Below are 13,720 nucleotides of genomic sequence, written 5' to 3' on the forward strand. Positions count from 1 at the left end.
TAGACCAGATATGTAATTCATCAACATCTTTCCTCTTACCTATGTGCTCCTTTACAGTGACAGACAGAAAGAAATCGTTTCTGTGGGAAATGGTTGTGTTTCTGGACCCTTATTTTTTTTTAAAAATACGTCCTACATAGTGTTTTTTTCTATTTACTGAACTAGTAGACTGCTTCACTGTATACACATTGCATATGTATACACTGGTATATATCATCATGATATATTTCCCAACTAATAATTTCTTAAAAACAGTCTCAAGTTTCTGCTGTACAGCTTGTAATGAAATACCATGGCCCCAAATCCCATTTTTTCCTGACTTTAGCAGCATATTACTGTATTTCCAGGGGAGATATATATGAGTTACAAAGTTTGATTGTGCAATAATAGCTGCTCAGGGATTTACAACCCTTGCTATCTCTTTGTTACAAAGGTACCTGCCAAATGTGAGATTTTCCTTCAGGAAAAACGATTAGCCATGTACAATGAAATCATGGACTATTGCTATTCTGGAACTTTTCTGGAACTTTTGGCAGGATTGCTTTGGAGACCCACATCACCTTTCACTGCAAGCCTCTTGGTGGTTGGGACCCTATAAATATCAAAGTCAAGAGCAATCTCTGATTATAATTGTCCAAAGAAATACATTTCTGGCTCCTTGCATGATGTCATTGACCTTGAGAAGAATAATTGCTAAAGTTAAAACGTCTCTGGGTGATCTGTTGAGCAGCAAAATTGCTTACTCACTGTCATGACAACCCCCGCAGGGCTGGTATTTGTGACCTGCCAACTGTCTGATTGTAACTATTAGTTTTGGAGGCTGGATGCCTTAGGAAAGATTAAGATAAATTCTCCGCATTGATCTCAGATTGAGAGGAGAAATGCCACCTCTTCATTTGGAGATGGATCAGTGGAAATAATTTTCAAATACTACTGATTATTCATGAGGTAAAAACAATTGCTAATTCCTTGCAGCAGCAGAATTTCCTTATTTAAAATGAACATCATTGTTCAGAAATAACTCCCAAATTACCATGTCATTTGCTTTCCCTAAAAGGTATTAAATGTGATCAGTGTGCTCATATAAGGAATCAAACAAATGATAGAAAATTAGTCAGTAGCAAACAATCTGACTAACAGGAGTTTTGAAGGGAATTAAAAGACGCACAGGGCACGTCTGCTTTCTTGACTTGGTTTTAGGCTGTGCAGAAGGTATCTCAGAAGGCTGACCTGGAGGACTGGCGTGCAGAGATTTATGATGTGCAGCCATGGGCTGCTGAGCATCCCAACCCGAGAGAGTTTAGTATGTCTAACAGTGACTTGAGATTGTTTTTAGGTTCCACAGTGAAAAAAACAACCAGCAGGCATACGAATGGTCTTCTTTGAACAAGGACATGTGGTCGGGCTATAGGAGTGTTACATCTCTGGAGCTAACAGGCAAATCTGTATCAAAACCAGTGCACATTGGCATGGCCTCAAAATTACCCAATAAAATTTCAGATAGAATTCTTCAGATAAAATTCTTCAGATAAAATTCAGAAGAACATGCAAGAAAATAATATTTAAAGGATCCTATTAGAAATCCTCCCTGTCCCACAGGAGAAGAGAAAATCTGTAAGTGCACCACTGGCTGTGTAAAAAGTTTTACAGTATATTGAATAGTTCTCATGTTTTGATGAACCAAGGGTACCTCGGCAGGGAGACCCTTAAGGCAACTCAGAATGCAAAAGCAGAAACAGGAAAGAGATAGCAGGAGTCAAGATGACAAGAAAAATATCAAGGAGTCACTTAGCAAATGTGAGAACATACTTTAAACCTATTGCTGTGGATAAATAAAAACAATCGGCATTTTCTGTTAGTTAGCATGCATCTGTTTTAGCTAGTGTCACTTGCACCTGGTGTGGTTTGGGGGGTTAACTCACTGCTTGGAGTCAGAATCATGTGGGTAAAAGGCAAGTAATATCAGTACCCTATAAAAAAGGTAGGTAATCACATCCTGAGATGACAACACATATGACACTTAATGGCTTGAACAAAGCTCTACAAACAGCAGCACAGAGAATTCATCATTAGTTTCTGCTACAAGAACACTGAGCACTAAGAGCAGGAGTAAGTACCTTTCTGTAGTTTGATGGCAGCCTCAAGCCTCAAGCCTCTACTACTGAAACAGCCTCAGGATTTCTACAAATTATAGAAGAGTCCCCAGACTCGAAAAGCTATTTCCAACACTGAGTAGTGATGTATTTTAGTTGGTATTTAGCAGACAGCCTCAAGAGTCAAAAACAATTTTATGCAAAATAAAATGTGAGAAAAATCATTAAACTGAAGAAAGTGACAGTTGAGAACTTAACAAAAAAACTTCTAGCATATGCCCCCAAAACCACAAACTTGGGCTGAAAAAGAAAACTCCAGGTTAAAAATCAGCCTGGCTTTGAAAGAAATGGAAGTCACAATAAAGCAAGATAAATATTGCTATTGCCGTTTCATTTCTTTGGAAGTCAGGCTGCTCTTTTAAACAGCACACCTTTCGTTCCCAAGCGCGGGCTAACCTGCATAATAGGGGAGGAGAAAGTGAGAGCAGTGAAGGTAAGTGAAAACTTGCACTTTGAAGAAAGGGAGGTAAAGGACTCAAAAATATATAGGTGCCAGGCAGAGCTGAAACACCAAAAGCTTTTAAAATGCACTCTTGGCCCTGACGCTGTCCATGGCAGTTTCAGACAGTTTGGGAAGCAGTAACAGGAGTATCCTTTCCATCACCCCAAAAGCACTTTGTTCCCAGGAGTTACCTGCTCAGCAAGATGAGGAGTCCTGAACTATAACGGGCAGGTTGCATATCAGACAGCAAAGAACAGCCACCTTCCTCTTCTGAAAAGTAAAAATGAAAATGTCATTTTGAATACAGAAGAATACAGACAGTTTCAGAAAATACAGCTGTCTGGTTACAAGGCTCAGTGCCTGTTTTGAGCTTCTTAATGCTAATGACAGGTTTTTGACTGTGACAATGAGTAAAGACACTGCCTTTCTGGGTTGATGTAAGGGTCTGTCCCTCAGTCAGAGTAAAATTTTAGTGATGCCATGTGGTGACCTTTGAAGCTGTCCTTTCCAGAAAGGACTGTAAAGGATCTTCTGATAGACCAGTCTCAAGTACAAGGCTAGCAAGAAAGCAATGCATGCGGTGTTTGGCTCAAGTTCCTTCCTCTTGCCCGAGTCAATTATATATAATTTAAATTGGACTCCTACATTCTCCTCATCTCCTCTCACTGCCTTTCACCAAACAGTTAATACTTCCTTCCTCCATCACTTGCTAATGTCTGTTGGCATTAGCTGAAGTTGCCAGCCCAATGTGGGAGTCAGCTAAGAGAAAGAAAACCATAGAGCAGGATGACGAGGCTGACCATTTCTTCTGAACTTCATGCGTTATTTCAGCAGCTCTGCTGGAGCCCCCTCTTTCAAACCTTCACACTTCTTGCCAGCTCAGAGGCTCCAATTTCAACATTTTCTTTACGGTAACTCCTAGTTGTGGCAAGCCAAATGTACATATTTTTCAACATAGATAAACCCCCTTCACTCGCATCTGAGAATAAGACTAATTTGTGAGTGTTCAATACATCTTACTATTAACATGGATACCAACAAGGCAGCCAAGTCAATAAATTACATGAGATAGGCTTCTCCCAGAGGACGAGAAGGAAGTAAATGAATAAAGGTACATATGTTAGGCGAGGCTGAGTCCCTAACAAGACATCTGTGGAAGGGAAGAAGAGAATAAATCTTTTTCTTATTCTCAGTGGAACTGCATTAATCTTGCCTCAGTTAGGCTTTTCTTACCTATTGCTTTTCCCCCATGAGCAAGCAAATAAAAACTGTAGAAAGGATGGAAAGAGAAGAGCCATAGCCAAGGTAGAATGAATAATAAAATAAAATAAATAAAAAAGATGTAGACAATTATTCTTTCAGAGCAGAAGACAGTTACAATACTGTGATTAAGCAAAGCACAGCTCCTCCTGAAGAGTTTATGACTTTACACAGCTTACGCACTACATTTTCTTTGCCCACAAACAGCTAAAACTAATCCTTTACAGGGCATTTTGTCAGACCAGGAGGACGATGACTGTTGTGAAGAACAGACCCCCACATGCAGAGCCATTTTCTCTGCCAGGCACTAAGACCTGGTGCCTTTATAACACAGCCCCAGGGGCAACGAGCTGTTCATTCCCCCCTCCCACTCCATTTGCTTTGGGTGTCTGAAGAAGAAACACATCCCATTTTCACTGACGTAGTGTACAGACTGTACCTCACGCTCCGTAACAGAAAGACACAGTCACTTCTTGTGTTCAGGGTGCCCATTTCACGCTTACATATGTAGAAATGCCTGTGCTCTGCGTGATGCAAATGTTTCTCCATTATGGAACTCTCTTTGGAAGGTGCCGACAATTAGTGATCTGCTAATCTAGTAATGCAAGAGGGTACGTCTGTACCCCCATAGCAGAGCAGGCAAGAACACCAAGGCGCATTCATATGTGCCTTAGGGGTGTGGAAAGCATGGATTTAGAGAGGACCTTCACAGGGTAACCTTCAAAGCCTGTACTCCTTGACAGTGTTGAGGCATTTTAATAATCTCTTAGGAGCAAATGACACAGAATGCAGAAACAGCAACAAAAATTACTCACAGATTTCCTACCCACATGCTGTTCGCATTTGTTGAAAGCACATTCTACTGCAGTCAATGAGATCTACCTTTTCTATTTCTGCTAAAAAAAAAACCAAAACCCCAAGCGTATCTGCCTGTCCATCTATCCATCATCTTCTGGTACATCATAGCACCACAAATCCCTACAACCACTATTAGATAAACCCAACGTTCACACCAGGTAGGTCCCAACTAGTACCTTCCTTCCTCCTCCTCATGCATCTGCTGGGAGAGCCAGAGCCTGGAGGCAGGCAGAGGCCCCAGCCCTGGGCGCAGCCACATGCCCAGAAAAGCCAGGACTCAGGACATTTGGCAAACTTTCTCCAGCCCTGACTGAACCCTCACCATCTCAGGAAGGTCAGCTATTTCCTTCTGCCTTGCTTCGTGATTCCCACAGCCCTTTCTCGTCAGTCCTCTGCGCTGGTCCCAGACTTCTCTTCCTTTCTCATTTCCCTCCCAGTGCATCGCGTAATCCCTTCCCAGGTCAGCCACCCTGGAGCAGAGGAAAGAAGCCCGAATGTCCATTGGTTTTAGTGCTACAATGCTGCTCTCCTTGACTTGGCATTCTACAACTTTACCCACCCAATTTCTATGTAGAGCTTAAACTCTTTGAGGCAGAAGCTGTCTCATACTCAGTGTTTTCAGAATGCCTAGCACAACAGCGCTCTATTTCATGACCTTCAGATGGTCCCTTCTCCCCCCCCCTTGCTTATATAATGCATATGATTCATTAATATGAAGTCTCCCGTAACACAGAACATCTGGGTTTAGTTTTTGATTTTTTCTTATTCTGTGAAGTTGTCAAGTCAGCTTTGGGATATTTTGTCTAAACTTGATCCTTAGAAAGTTGATGTCACTAGGATGGGAAATCCTTTCCAATTTCATCTCACAGGGATAATCCCATGTTGGTATATGCTATTTCCTGATCAGATGTTTGTGTTAGGAGAACACCTTTCAAAAGTTGTGTCTTTCGTTTAGTTTTGGAAAAGATAATCCTCGGGTCATTAACACTTTCTGTGGTCCTGTTGAGCTTGGCAGAGTTTTCTTTCCTTACATTTCACAGCAGTTTTTCCCCCTATGGATATTCCCTTGAAAGGTTTCCTCCATCTGTTTTGTATTTTAATGCTTGGAGGAGGCTCTGTATCTCGGGTGATGTGGCCATTTCTACACAGGTCACTATCTGGTTTGCCTTTAAAAATGTACCAGCTTTGCAAATTAGAGGGTAACAATTTATCATCCAAATAGGGCTAACTCTCTCATCACTGGTCAAGGAATGACTTCTTTCAAATGTCAGATAACAGATGGTGAAGAGAAATTTTACATCCTCTTCTTCCAAAACTACCATTTGAGCTAGCAGGGAAAAAGTGAGAAAAGAGGAAAGCTGGACACATGCTTCAGATTTTAAACATACTTGGTTTAATCAGCATTTAAAACCTGACCTGAACTAAAATTATACAGTTAATTGCCATTTCCCCCCCCTATTTTGGTCAAAATTTCATACTCTGAAATCCGATTCAAAATTGACAAATTGTTTACTACTTTATAAAGTCCATCTGCTTTTGTCTTTACGACGTAGTGATGCCAAGACACCACTGGTAAGTTACTCAAAGTTTTTAATCAAAACCCCCAAATTAAGTGACATTGTAAAAAATATGTTTGTATATTTCTTAGCAAGAAATTGCTATTGCTACAATTTCCTTGCAGTAAAGTGTTCTGTTCTAGGAAGATGAGATAAACAGGTGAAAAAATGTCTATGGGATATACTTCAAAATCCAGAATTTTATGTATAGCCTAGAAACATTGGCTGATATTAAACATTGCACCATGTAAGAAATAATTAGTACTTATATTAAAACTGTACAAATGGATACATATATTTTGTCTGTCTCTATTAGATTATTACATTGCTGGTGATACAAGGTATCCCAAAGCTAACGAACTTGAAAATTACAGTTTGTAGCAGACATGAAATGGTGGGTGAAATTTAGCTCAGACTAAGCAGTGTTTGGTTTGGACATGCGTGGTACTTCTGAAGGACTGAAACTCAGATATTTCCTGTTACTACAAACTTGACCACAACCTTTGTTTTGGTATCTGTGTTTTAGAACTGCGGCGCCATGTCTGTTGGGAAGGAGCTGTGAGCCCAGCGAGCCCACCGCTGACCATGGCCCCAGGCGCCGCATCTGTGTGTGTGTTAAACCCCCCCGGCTGGTGACGCCGCCCCCTCCCCGGGCAGCCTGTGCCCGTGCCGGGCCACCCTTTCCCTGAAGACATTTTTCCCGATATCCAGCCTAAACCTGCCCTGGCGCAGCCTGGGGCCGTTCCCTCTTGTCCTGTCGCTTGTTCCCTGGGAGCAGAGACCGACCCCCCCTCACAGCCCCTGTCAGGCAGCTGTGGGGAGCGGTCAGGCCCCCCGAGCCCCTCTCCAGGCTAAGCACCCCAGTGCCCTCAGCTGCTCCTTGTAAGACACGTACTCCAGCCCCTCCATCATCTTCGCTGCCCTCCTCTGGACACGTTCCAGCACCTCTACGGTCCTCTTGAAGTGAAGGGCCAAATTATTCTGAATGCGTGCAAGGAGTAATAACCCTGTATTCAGCTGGAGCCAACAGTGTCTGCAGAGTGACTGACATTACAGTCTGGTTGAGTCTCTGAATGTCTCTGGTAAGACTTGGTCCAACTAGAGATTATAGGGTTAAATGGGTGTTTTTTCTAACTGAAATTGTTATCCGTCATTAAATCTTTATAATAAACTTTACAATTTTAATTCTTTATCAAGATCTCTGTTGATGTCATTAGGAATTCTATTTGAATATATATTGAGTAATTGTTAAATACTGGGTATTTATAAATTGTCTTGACCTTAAAAGTAGCTGTGTGTCTTTTGGGAAGCAAAGTAAGTTGTTATGGTTATTACCATAATCAATATGTAATTGATTATACAGTGGAAGACATCTTTATGTATATATCTTGCTCTCACAAAAAATGTGTATGTAGACAAAAAGAAGAAAATCCTAGAAAAGTTCTGTCTAAGAAATGCACATTATTGCTACACTATGAGCCACAAGATTCAAAGAGTACCTGAAATTCCCTGGAGAGATGAGAGCCAAGACTGAACAGATTATTCATCTGCCCTTTCTGATGTATTTGCTGAGTTGTTTTGTTCAGAAAACAAGGAAAATGTTAGTTTTATTCTTATAGTTGGCGCTGGAGATTTTAGTGTATGTTCTCATTTTTATAGCAAAACTCTCTTGTCACTTAAATGCACCCACCTTCTGCCCATTCTCAATTAACATCCCTCCGGTGTAACAACAATGTTCAGTCTCATTTTGGGGCAAACCATGACAGTATCTTCTGTTCAGTTCTGCTCCAAAAGTTGCCGTTAGTGGAATCTGAATCCCTTCCTTGCTACCTTGATGGAAAAGGACAGGAAAAGATTTTAAATTTCATGAAGTAATTTAAAAAACAGCAGCAATTTTTCATCTTGCTCAGCTTCCTCGGCCAAAGCTTATCCTAATGCTCCTCCAAATACTTGTGTTCTCCCCTGCATATTTAGCTGATGCTAGCAGATGCTGAGTCTGCGTGTCAGCCCTCCGGGGATGGAGCCATAAATGTCTTCCTCAAAACTGCATCGAGTACCATTCCCCTCGCAGCAAAACTTAATGAGTTTGCATAGGAATCAAAAAGCAAATGAGGCCCCTCACTAAGAGGAATTCAAGTTATAGTTTACTTTCTTATCCTTGCTTGAACTCAGCCTCCTGCAACCACTGAAAGGCTTTCTCTCTTTAAAATTCATGTATTCTGTGGATGGTGCTCGCAGCATCTTACTGACAAGGATGAAAGGCAACAGGGCAAAGCCAAGCCCTGAACAACCATTTTATTTGATCACCTTGTGCAGAGTAGATCTGTACAAAACAGACCAAACCAGAGAATGATTTCCCATTAAACTGAAAAGAGACAAAAATAAGAGGATTGAATAAAATAAGTCTAACCTATGTGAAACGAATGGCCTGAATGGACTACATACTGTTCTTGTTGCAAGTGGAGAGTTACATTTATAGCAGCTGGCATCTGATTGCATAAGTGTCATGGTGTTAAGTGTTTTGTCACTGTTTATGGGTTGGGGTAAAGCTTAAAATGGGCTAGAAAGAAGAGGGTAAATAAAAAGATACAAGTTATTTTTGTTGGTTTGTTTTTTCCCCTGAAAACTCAGTTTTAGAGCTAATCCTGTGTTTTCTGAGAACCTGATTCCTGATTTCTGCGTCACTAGCTTTGGCAGGACTCAGTGTTTGTCACCAGCACAGTGTTGCTGTGAATGCTGCTAACAGTATCCTGAGTGGTAAAACAAAAAAGATGAATGATATGCTCTGAAGACTGAAAATTTACTAAGGAATTTTGACTTGAGGAAAACATAAGAACATCTTTTCTAATCATTTTGGTGACACAGATAAATACGAAACACGAAACTCAGGGGAAAAAAACTTTTGTAAGGTTGGATACACTGTTAATACCAATAAAATCAGATTATAAATACCAGATCTTCATATAATGCAATTCACTTTCCTTCCATTGATTTAAACAAGTATTATATTGACTTAAAGGCAGCTATGTCAACTTCTATCATCAAGGGGTTTGGTTCTGAATATGTAAGAACTTGATTTCTTAAAGTCTTTTATATTTATCATTCCCATGGTGCATAGAGAGGCTGATCATACCTCAGCAAAGCACAGGCTGCCAAACAAATGAACAAAACCCAAATCCCTCACCACATGACCTCAGTTTAGATCATTCTGTGTGGGGACACATATGGATACAGAAGTACATTTTTTATATATATATATATATATACACATACACACACACACATATAATCTCTACACACACATATATACATAAAAGCATATATAAATGAACAAAATAATCTAAATAAATTCTAAAATTAGATATAAACACATTCAAATAAAATTTAGAAATTCATTCTGATGACCTGATCGCGTTCCGTGTCTTTGTTCACTCACATGCATTCATTCATTCCCATGCTGGCTTGCCCCTGAAGTAACAAGGTCTGTAACCAGAAAGACAGTGACTTCTATAAATCTCAAAGTACAGTAATCCGGGATTAAAAAAGTAAAGTGGTACCATTACAGCAGATAATTGTAACGCTGGAGAAATAGGTCAGAGCTGCAGTTCATCTCGACACTGCTACCAACAAATGAGGTCAGGTTTGGCTTTCTTTTGTTGTGCTCTTGCTTTGAAAGAAAAGACCTTTTTTTGGTATTGATAAAGAATACCGCATTCCCAAGCAGCAACACTAGAAAAGATAAGAGCAGAAATTAAACCTCTGGTCTACATGGCCTGAGGTATCCAGTCCCTCCTCAGAGCGTTTGTGCTGAAGGCTTCCAGAATTTCCATGTGTGCGTTCCACCCAACACACGCACAAGTAAATCTTCCTACGCTCTTTTTAATACTTCTTACAAAATTACATACATTGTTGCACTTGAGTAGTGTACAGCATGCACAAAAACATAATGGAATCCTCCAAACACCCTCCGTGTAAAGGAGGACAAACAGGCGGGCTGGTTCATAGCACTCTCCGTCATTACATGCGCATGCTCTGGTTACTTATTAAAGAGAAGTTGTCTCTACAGAACTTCTAAAGGAAATGAAAATAAGAATCCCAGAATTTTTTGTAATTGCTTTTATGGAGCGGAGTCATTCAAGAAGGAATTTTGTGCAGCTGGTAAAGGCAGTGTAACTACAAAAAAAATTACAGCCTTCCTATAAATTCTCTATGATCCCTAAGGAAACCTCAGGAAACAGGCTATTGCAATGCAGATTTGCGCGGTTCCCTGAAGAACACTGCACTTTCACAAATCCTTCCCTGAAGAGATTTAGCTTTTCAACAGTTTACACTCAAGTACAGTTAATTTTGATGGCCCCTGCCTGCTTACAAGCCTAATGTTTAGATTTTGTATCAATTACCACATGAGACTCTTTCTGGGTCACTACTACGGCTGCACGCACTTTGTAGCCGGTTTCATCCTCTGTGTAAACAATAAGTGTGAAGCACACTGCCCTCTCTGAACCAGCTGAGGTACAAAACTGCCAATAAATAGTCAGTTCAGGTGTTTGCCGTCAAGGATTAGAAGCGTGGAAGAAACACATGGACAACTCCTTTGTCCTACATCACGAGATACAAATTCAATTTCAGTTCAAATAATAAACTGGTGCCTAATACTGTTGATATGAATAGTAAGACTCATTTGCAAGAACACAGGTGAACCACTGCTACAGCCTTGTTTGCAAGCATTTACCAATTCATGCCCTTTGTTAATGGCAAGCATTTGGACAGATGTTAGTATTTATGCAATTATGATTTGTAAAAATCTGATCAGCTTGTGCTAGGCGTGAGCTGTTAATTCTTTTCTAATTCAAAACCTTTATCAAGACCCATGAAAGTTTGCAGTCAAGGTTTTTTAAGTTTTCTCCTTTGATATTCATCTAGATATATACATCATCTATTAAATATTTACAGAGGAAACCTCTTAGAACAATGAAATATAAATGAGTCATTTGGTGGAGACAATGCATTTTTCTGCCAAGTTTTACCCGGACCAGTATTAGGGGGATTTATGCAGGAATAGGATAGTCTGATGAATCTGGCAAAGGGGAATCAATAGGAGAATAATTAATTTAACTTCTTATTTTTCAAAGTGACAGATTGATGATGGGTCATGAAAAAAATATGAAGCATTATCATTTTCCCTCTACTGTAGGCAGATTAGGTAGATCAAGATAAAAGGTCTGTAGGTGTTCCTTACCTGACACAGGGATCTTTCTACAGAAAAGTTACAAAGGCTTCTGGGTGAACATAATGATATTTAAGGGAGTAAATGTTTACACTTCATGAACATACGTATTTTAAAGTAGAAACATAATATATCAAGGAGTCAATACTTCATTGTCTATAAGGATTTCACAAATTGTGGCTGAATTTCCTAATGTAATACTGAAGCCTGCTCGTCAGAGAGTTCTGACATAAAGGAAAACACGCAACTGAGTAAGAGCTGGTAATACCAGGTGAGCAGGCTTGTGTATCTGATGGCCTTCAGCAACTGGGGAGGAGCTACCAACAAATGACAGCTGTCACCAGTAACAGCCATGGCATATGGGGCACTTCCCAGAAAAAGCCAGAGAGACTTAACTATAAAATCACAGAATGGTAAGCGCACATTGCATTTGGTATGGTTCTTTAAATTTATTTTTATTTGACCCCATTTATGACACATTTGAATTGCTGTACTCTGAAAGTACGATTTGTTTTCTTACAGCTTCATTTTTATTTTATTTTATTTTATTTTTTCCCCCAGGTAGCCTCCTCTTCCTCCTTTCCTTTCCTTTTAATGTGAGGGAAGGACTGCAACAGCCACACCAGCTGCTGAAATTTGCTGCTTGTTTGTAGAGATAAAGTAAAAGCAAAAAAAGTGTAAATCACCTTGTCAGCCTCTAGTGGGAAGAATGCAACTGACTCTCTGCCTGGGCTAAGGATAAATGTAACACTGACTCAGAAAACATAACTTACTAGTATTTCAGGGAGGACAGTACTTTTGTAGCCAGCACCTGACAGAATGGATGTTTGCTCTTACCATTTGCTGCGTCTTGTTCGGGAGTTAAACATCATGGCCATGTTTCCTATTCCAGGGATCAGAAGAAAACTCAAGCTGCGGTAGAATGCAATAAATACGTCTCCAGGATCACTCAGTGCTGGAAGTAAAAGCAGTACATTTTTGCAAACGCTGAATGCAGCACATTCATACTGTGGCTCTAGACAACGTTCCCAGCCTCTAACATGAGTGAAGATACCCATATGCTTAAGTCTCAGTAAAAGCAGTATTTAGGTGTGTGCTTGATTTAAATGCAGAAAGCAAAATAATAAATGTCTGTTTAAGCCACCACTTGTGTGTTCATTCTCTCAGAGAGAAGGTAAGTTTCTTACATTCTTGGTATTATATAATATCTTTCACTTACCCTCTTTTTGTATCTTTCTTGACTAGAAGTATTTTTGAATGTTGTCTCTATCGCTACATGCAGAAGTTCCCTTTAGCTTTAGGCTTCAACAACTCAGCTACCAACACTCTGAAAACCAGAAAGCCTAATAACTCTTGACAGTTTACATAATCTCAAAAGTTGTTCCACTGAAATTTGATAGAAAACGTTGCAGTTGCAATATTTGGATCACTACATGAATTAAACAAGGGTTTGGTTCACTTTCTAGAAATAAAAAGCACAATAATAAGTCTCCTAAAAAAGTGCAAATATAGCAGAAAGGGGGGAGTGTTGTTACACTTTTTTTTTTATATAGTAATAATTTCACTTCCTCCTTGATCAAATTAAAGGAAATTTTAAAGCTTGTGAACAACCATGATAATTTCAATTTAGATCAGTTCGGTTCTGTGAACGCTTTCAATTTAAAATATATGCTCAAGTAATTTCTCCTGACCAAATGCAAAATACTTTCCTTTACAGCTGCCCAGAATAATAAAGGATTTGAGCTCTCTTAACTCTTGCTCTCCAAACTCCAAGGGGAAAATATTATTGCATGCTGGGAGTCATTACGATGATTCCAGCCAAGTTATGAAAAAACACTAGTTTTACTAGTCTTTGCTGAGGCTTTCTGAGCAACAATGGAGATTCTGGAAGTTTTCATAGATAAAGAGTTCTCAGCAAAACTGAAGAGATGCCTGTGCAGTCTTTGTGGAAGCGCCATGGGTAACCCTGTCAAACCGCGGTGTTTAGTACCTACTCCAGCACCTGCAGAAGTCGTTTGTAGCTCTGTTGATTTCAGAGGGGTTTCATGTTTGCAGTAGGTAAAAGGGCTCTCTAAGCCAGCAGGAAGAGCCTGCTCCTGCGTAGCGCTAAGGCATTGCTGCAGGAAAGCAGAATGTCATCTTTCCAAGATGTAAAACTGCATTTTGAGCCCAGCGTACCTACTAAAGAGAGGTCTCACAGCAGGTTAGTAATGCAGAACCAGAG

At 40.0% G+C, this 13,720-nt stretch overlaps 1 long non-coding RNA gene across 2 annotated transcripts in view; it reads right to left on the minus strand.

The window, feature by feature from the left end:
* Positions 1-13,363, minus strand: part of LOC130143735 (uncharacterized) — a 31,339-nt gene extending 17,976 nt beyond the window's left edge. For both annotated transcript variants that reach the window (XR_008819851.1, XR_008819850.1), the window contains exons 1-4: positions 12,334-13,363; positions 9,827-9,998; positions 7,960-8,099; positions 2,787-2,865 (exon numbers count right to left, since the gene is read on the minus strand). This is a non-coding gene — a long non-coding RNA (uncharacterized LOC130143735). The remainder of the gene's footprint in view (positions 1-2,786; positions 2,866-7,959; positions 8,100-9,826; positions 9,999-12,333) is intronic.
* Positions 13,364-13,720: the final 357 nt, after the last annotated feature.

The sequence above is a fragment of the Falco biarmicus genome, chromosome 1, assembly GCF_023638135.1.
Source record: "Falco biarmicus isolate bFalBia1 chromosome 1, bFalBia1.pri, whole genome shotgun sequence".
NCBI classification, from domain to species: Eukaryota; Metazoa; Chordata; class Aves; order Falconiformes; family Falconidae; genus Falco; species Falco biarmicus.